Source organism: Astatotilapia calliptera, chromosome 9 (assembly GCF_964374335.1).
Source record: "Astatotilapia calliptera chromosome 9, fAstCal68.1, whole genome shotgun sequence".
NCBI lineage: Eukaryota > Metazoa > Chordata > Actinopteri > Cichliformes > Cichlidae > Astatotilapia > Astatotilapia calliptera.
The window spans coordinates 27546531-27553140 of record NC_137430.1 but is presented as its reverse complement, the minus strand read 5'-3'; positions in this window follow the sequence as shown (position 1 = coordinate 27553140).

Genomic DNA, 6610 nt, shown 5'->3' with positions numbered 1-6610 from the left:
AACATTACACCAAACTCTATGTAGTTTATTTCACACTGATCTGCATTTTATTTTTAATAGAAGGTAACAGTGGGTGGCTTTGGAGAACCTCCCATCAATGTCTTTCTTATGTTGCTTCATTAGGTTACAGATCTTAACACCTACAATCTCACTGCTGTAGTGCCAGTTATGTAGGTGCCGTCCTACTTTTAAGCACTTTTCAGTATTCCAACCACACCAAGAGGAAGTACTTGCAAATTAAAACAGTTGTCAAATGCCTGTCTGGTCATTTATATTTTTATGTTCTGAAACATTTTTGCAGATCAACACATTTCTTCTTGACAACAATAGAGGTGCAACTGAAGTAACTTACCTCTGAAGAAAAGCTGAGCAAAGGGAAGTTGCATGGCTCTACAGTAATGGCTGCTTAATACCATCATACGTCCTATCATAGCTATTACCATATCAGAATGAAAGACATGAAAATTGAAGCTCTCATAGCACAAAACAGCTCAATGGTTCTTATGCAAACTGAAAATTCCAATATTTAAAACCATTTTGAAAGATACCTACAAATACTCTGTAGAAGTACCAACTATTTAGTTATGTACAAGCTGTCCGTCATCCCTAAAAACAAAGATGTATTTCATAAGGCAGCTATTAATTGCATAATGTTAAGTGGTGATTATGTGCAAGCTAATAAATCCAATATAAGAGCTATAAAACCTTCAGTGAGTAGAAAGCAGAGATGTTAAATTTTCTATTCTGTGCAAAGACTTCATAAAAAGTTCAACCAACACCTCCAACATGTTCTGTACTGGATTAACTTTTATTTGATTTAATAGATGTAGACATTTTGTATTAGGCACTTTGTTAAGTGCCATGTGCTTTCCAAGACTGCAGTCAACATAAGGAAACAATGCGTCTGCCCTTTTATCTGTGGTCATGACTTTTCTGTACGTGAGAGCAGACAGTTTGTTAACTTTAAAAAAAAAGAAAAAATAGACTTGTAGATCCAAGGTCTGTACAAAACCATAAGCAAGCAACTCTTGTTAACTTTCCGGCGTAGTTTTGACCACAATGATTTAGAGACAGCACATAGCATAACTGCTGCATAATTGTAATCATACGTTTTTCTTATTGATCACCTTTCAGCTCCTAATAATGATGGGTGCTATTCATCAAACAAAGTATTTCAGCCTGCTGTTGTGATCAGATTATGATCTAGCAGATAGCAAGTCAATATGGTTATAACAAATGTCTTGAGACACATAAATGTTTCCTACACATCAGATCTTGGGTTAAAATACTTGAAATTCATGATCCATGAAAGACATTTTTTTAGGAGCACAAAATATTTGAATTATAATTTATATAATGTCACATTCACTGCTAAACATAGCAAATATTGCAAAATGTGATTAAAAAAATGTGTTTTACCACAGGATTTGCAGGGGTACATTTATAGAGCTGTAGACCTTATAGACCTGTTTTAACTTGTCACATTTCTCTCATCTGAATGTGAGAGTGAATGAATAGTGGTATTGTTAAGCGCTTTGGGTGCCTTGAAAAGCGCTATATAAATCCAATCCATTATTATTATTATTATTATTTTTACCTTCCACTTCCTGCCAGGTTGCTGTAACGAATAGTTGTCGGTTCTTAGAAACTACCTGTTCAAACAGAAGTTACGCTGATTTGTTACACCTTGTTGGGAAACAAAGGGTGCTAACCCAGCCCTAGTTCAACTTGTGTCACTTCAACCCAATGCATAGATGCTTGGTACATCTTTCTTCTGCTGTTGATAGATTTAGTTCATTTTGGAAGGGTTTAAACCATTCTAAATACACTAATTTACAGTCATAAATGTTCATCAGTGAATGGAAAGCAGGCCTGTGAAATGATTTTGCCTCTCAAATGAATTTCATTCTTTGACCAGTGCAATGAATCAAAGGAAATATTCTGCATTTGGCCTCTAGTGCAGACACATGTGCCCAGTGTGGAGTGATTATTCTTCAACATTTTCATTAAAAGTGTATCGCCATCATGTTTTATGTCTAGCCACTAATTCAACCACAGTGAGCTCCAAATGTGGAGAGAAGAGAGCTGCATTTTTGAGTTTACACTGGCTTTTTGCACAGAAACTATTTTCTCTACCCATCATGCTTCACGCATGATTAGCACGTAAGTGGAGGATGGTTCTGTTGTTGTTCTAATAAAGGTATTTGAATATCATGTGGAATATTAGGTAATAGCATAGGACTGATGGTTAACCAACTGTGGGATTCTGTACTTTATGACTTCGGGTTAAATAAAAGAAGAGAAGAATCCATGCTACTTTTTCTGTATTTGACACGCTGCAGGATATGACCACAGAATCTGAGGTTTGAGGTTGTTTGCGTGATATTTTCACTGATTCCTGATTCTGTTTTTCATTCACTTTTTTAAACATCAGGTTTCTAAACACCGAAATCATAAACAAGATGTGGTTTTCTTGCTGCAAAGTGGCTACATCCATGACCTTAAGTTCAGCTCCAACTTACTAAGGTGCTATCCCATTGTTTGTGGCCAGCTGCTCAAAGATCATCACAACCAGGCTGCAGGCACCAGGTTAATGCAGTAACTTCAAGTCTTAAGCTTTGAGGATGTTTTTGTGCCCCCTGCGAGGCTTGTAAGAGACAGGCCTCGTGTCATGATTCATAATGCATGATGTGTTTTATGGGTCTATTGTGGCTAGAAAGACTAAAAGATTCAAAGTACCGCAATCAATAATGCAGGTGAAATATTGGTATGCAGACAAGATGTGACAGCACTGGCGAACTGCCTGAGGCTTTTTTTTCTTGACCAGTGCCTGCTCTATTAGAAAATGTCCTTTCTTGCACAACATTTTCCCAAACAACAAGCAGACAGTTACTAACGCTGCCTGTGTTTCATGGCTAAACTGTAACTAAAGAGACTTGTTTCAGTTTTTATTCCCCAACACACATTGATGATGTAACTGTCCATCTGGCTTCTTGTAAAGGCCTAAGTTAACCCACTTTAGTACTCTAACTGAAAGAAATGAAAACACCCATGTGCCACTATGAACTGATGTCAGAAATGTGCTGTGGAATGTTTAAAAGAAATCATGAACAGAATTTATTTTAACATGTAGTGCTGGAAAAACCAACATCTAAGGCTATAACCTATATTGATGTTACTTTTTCTTTGTTCGAAATTTCATGTTTTGCATCCATTTTATATTCGGTCTGGATTAGAAATAGATTTGCCCCTTGTTGCCAGGTTGTACACCTTAGGACAGACTGTCACATGTATGTGAGCCAGAGAAGTCACAGCATGACCCTGTATGGCCTTGTGAGGAGAACATAATTCTGTGAAGCTTGGTTGAATCCTGGGGTCCTGACATGTGATGACACCTGCTTTGTTTCTATTATAAGGTGTGGACTTTTGAGATTATGAACCATTTTCAAAGCACGTGTTTTTGAAATGAGTAGGAAATTATTCACGTAATTTATGTCTAATAAGATCCTGTCCTGAGCGTGTTTTTAGTGGTTACCAACTTTGAGCCACTTTTCCAGGTTTAGAGCAATTTCAGTGCATCACTGGCTAGTAGTCATGGACGTGGGTTGAACATTAAAAAAAAAAAACAAAAAAAAAAAAACCACAAGGCAGCTTTTTTCCCCTCAGGAAAGGAAAATTACTTCTGAGCACAAGGGAATGCATCAGTGACATGGCATACTGCCTAGTTTGTTATAATTACAAGCAAAAGCAGCTCTGAATAGGCATCTTAATGACCAAACAAATTGTTGCATATTTCAAACCCATCTGGATAATTTCCTTAAGGGAAATGTAATTGCCTTCAGAAATGGTGAATGCTATCTCTGTTGCGTGCATGCATACAAACACGCATATAGCACCTGAGATGATACGTAATGACTCTTTAATCACTGCCAATGAAATGGTTTCCTGTCAGGATTAATACAATACAGGTGCACACGCGCCTGTCTTTTGTTTTTCTTTTAATTAGGTATGCAAGAGTTTATTTAGTGTGGATTTGAGACACAATTTACTACACTTTTTTGGGGATATCATGACATTTTTAATGGGGAATTTTTCAAGCAGATATTCAGTACTGTCCAGCAGTGCTGGTTTGTTAAGTACTGTGGAAGGAATTACAGTATTAACCTGCCATCTCTGAAAATGTTGTTCAATAATGTGCTTTAAGAATACAGCACATTACCATGTGAACAAGAGACATCTTCAATTAGTATTTGGCTCCATCTCCTGGAAAACTCCAACAACAACATTCAGATGACGCACTACTTTTGTGATTTTATTTACAATTGTGCAATATATGTGATATTTTATCTGAGGTATGCAGTTTTCTGCAATGCTATCGCCCTGGCGACTATGTAAATGATACAGTACCAAAGTAAAATTGGCATCTAATCTGGTTGAGGGAAACAGAACCTCAACCAGATGTATGCAGATGTATTTAACATGAAATATTTTTTTAGAAGAGTGAAACTGCTGAATGCTTTATTTGTCTATGGCCAGTATTACTTACTCAAAAAAAAAGTATAATTAGAATGGAAAATTCAACTTGAATTTTAATGTCTATGAAAAAATACATAAGATTTGAAAAACTACTAATTTGAACAATCAAAGTTACAACGTCAACACAACTACATAAAAAAACTTGATTCAGTGCATTTGTTTCACACCTATAGTGTTTCAGTCTGGCATTTGGGTTATAAGATTAAGTTTGCAAGGATAGCACACAAGCACCAGAGGGCACTAGAGATCTTTCAACAAGGACTGGGGAGCAGCAAGAAGCCTTCTGATGTCATATGAGCTGTACACTAAGCTAAAGCAGCTCCAATATTTTGTAAACAGGGCATCTTCCAAAATGCAAAACACACAAAGGGAGTTGTTCTGAGTCTATATACATTTTAAACTTAATAGGCTGCACTTGCCTGTCCTGTAGCCTGTTCAGCATAAGCAATATACTGTAGCTGTACTTGGGACAAAGTTGGGTTGCTATATAAAATGGAACAAAATGAATCATTTACAGTTCATTAAAGCTTATATCTACGTAACATTCACACAAAAACAAAATATTACAAGTTGGGGCTATTCTTAGTTATAGTTATGTAGTTTTTAATAAATACATGCCATTTGATGCTGGCATCACATGTTCTCTTTTAACAATAACCGGGACAAGTGTTTTCTCATTTGTACTTGATTAAAGCTAGCTGCTCCAGTTTCCTTTGTCTTCTGGATCATTTTCTCTCAAATTATTTTGAAAAACTACCTGTAATTTCCTTGAAAATGTTATGGATTAACATTTGGACATGGTATAATCAAAAACCATCATTAGATCAATGTATTTTGAAACCTAGTTACTAGTGTGATGAGTATTGACAATTATTGGCAAGTATTTTGACATTTTCTTAATGTGTGGATTAGTGGATTTTTCTGCAATTCCAGTCATGATTAACTAATAATATAATCAAACACAAATACAGTTTATTTCATAGTTTTTACACAAGTAACTACATAATGTATGCAGCATTTGTATGTGATGGTAAAAGTCTGTTATTTCATGGTTCTTTTCTGGCGCCCCAGCTGCCAAAATATTATTGTTTTTAACATTTTTTAACAGTGTATGTCAAGTTTTACTACAAAAGCAAAAATATCCTTACATAATCAAACCCAAACAGAACAAAAACTGTGTGGAAAAAGTGTGGGGGAAAAAAGGGTCAACAGACAGTATTTTTATATATGAAGCTGAAATTTCACAGCAATAATTATTTATGTCCAGTCTATACACGATAATTTTTTTTAGAGAAATCATTGATGGTTGAGCAAAAAGTCCACAAGAATTTGAAATAATCCTCGTGTTTTAACTGGGTGGCACGTTGCTGGTAATGTAGCATGTAGCTTGGTGTTAGCTTGCTGGAATAAACGTGTTTATGAAGAGCACAGTATGGATTGAAGCATGCTGCTCTAAAACCTTAATATACCTATACACATATAGCTTTTATGTGTCATAAAATAACAACAATTTATTAACAATTTTTCTATGCCATGTTCATCAAATCATATGGCAAGCGATTTGCTGCCATCAAATTCAAAATTAGCATTTGAATGCTGCTGTGGAGGAGCCTGTCCTTCCATCATGGTTCCTCTTCTTGCTCGGGCTTCTGCTGCCTAAGGTATTCACTAAGCATGTGATCAAATTTGGTGGTTGCGGCTTTCCTATAGTGGCCTCTTCATGGTTCCCAGCTGTATATATCCTCAAAGCCCTCAATGTAGCCTTCTGGTAGTGCAGTCCTTGCGGAGAAAGGTTATTGACCATAGTTGGGTGGAACGAGTCCCTTCTGGTGATGCTTGAGGATCAGGACTGTCCAATCTACAGATAGCCATTCGGGCAGCATCTCATCCATCAGCAACAGGTCCATTTGTGCTGCCAGATGCTCATGGAGTGCATTTCACTTCTTTGGCCAGTAGGTGTAAATCATGTCAGGGCCTCGGGCCTCTTGGATCTCTGCCACATATGTCATCCTAAGAAGTAATCCTACGGATATCCTCCCATACAATAGTAAACAGTCTTTTTCTGCAAATGAAA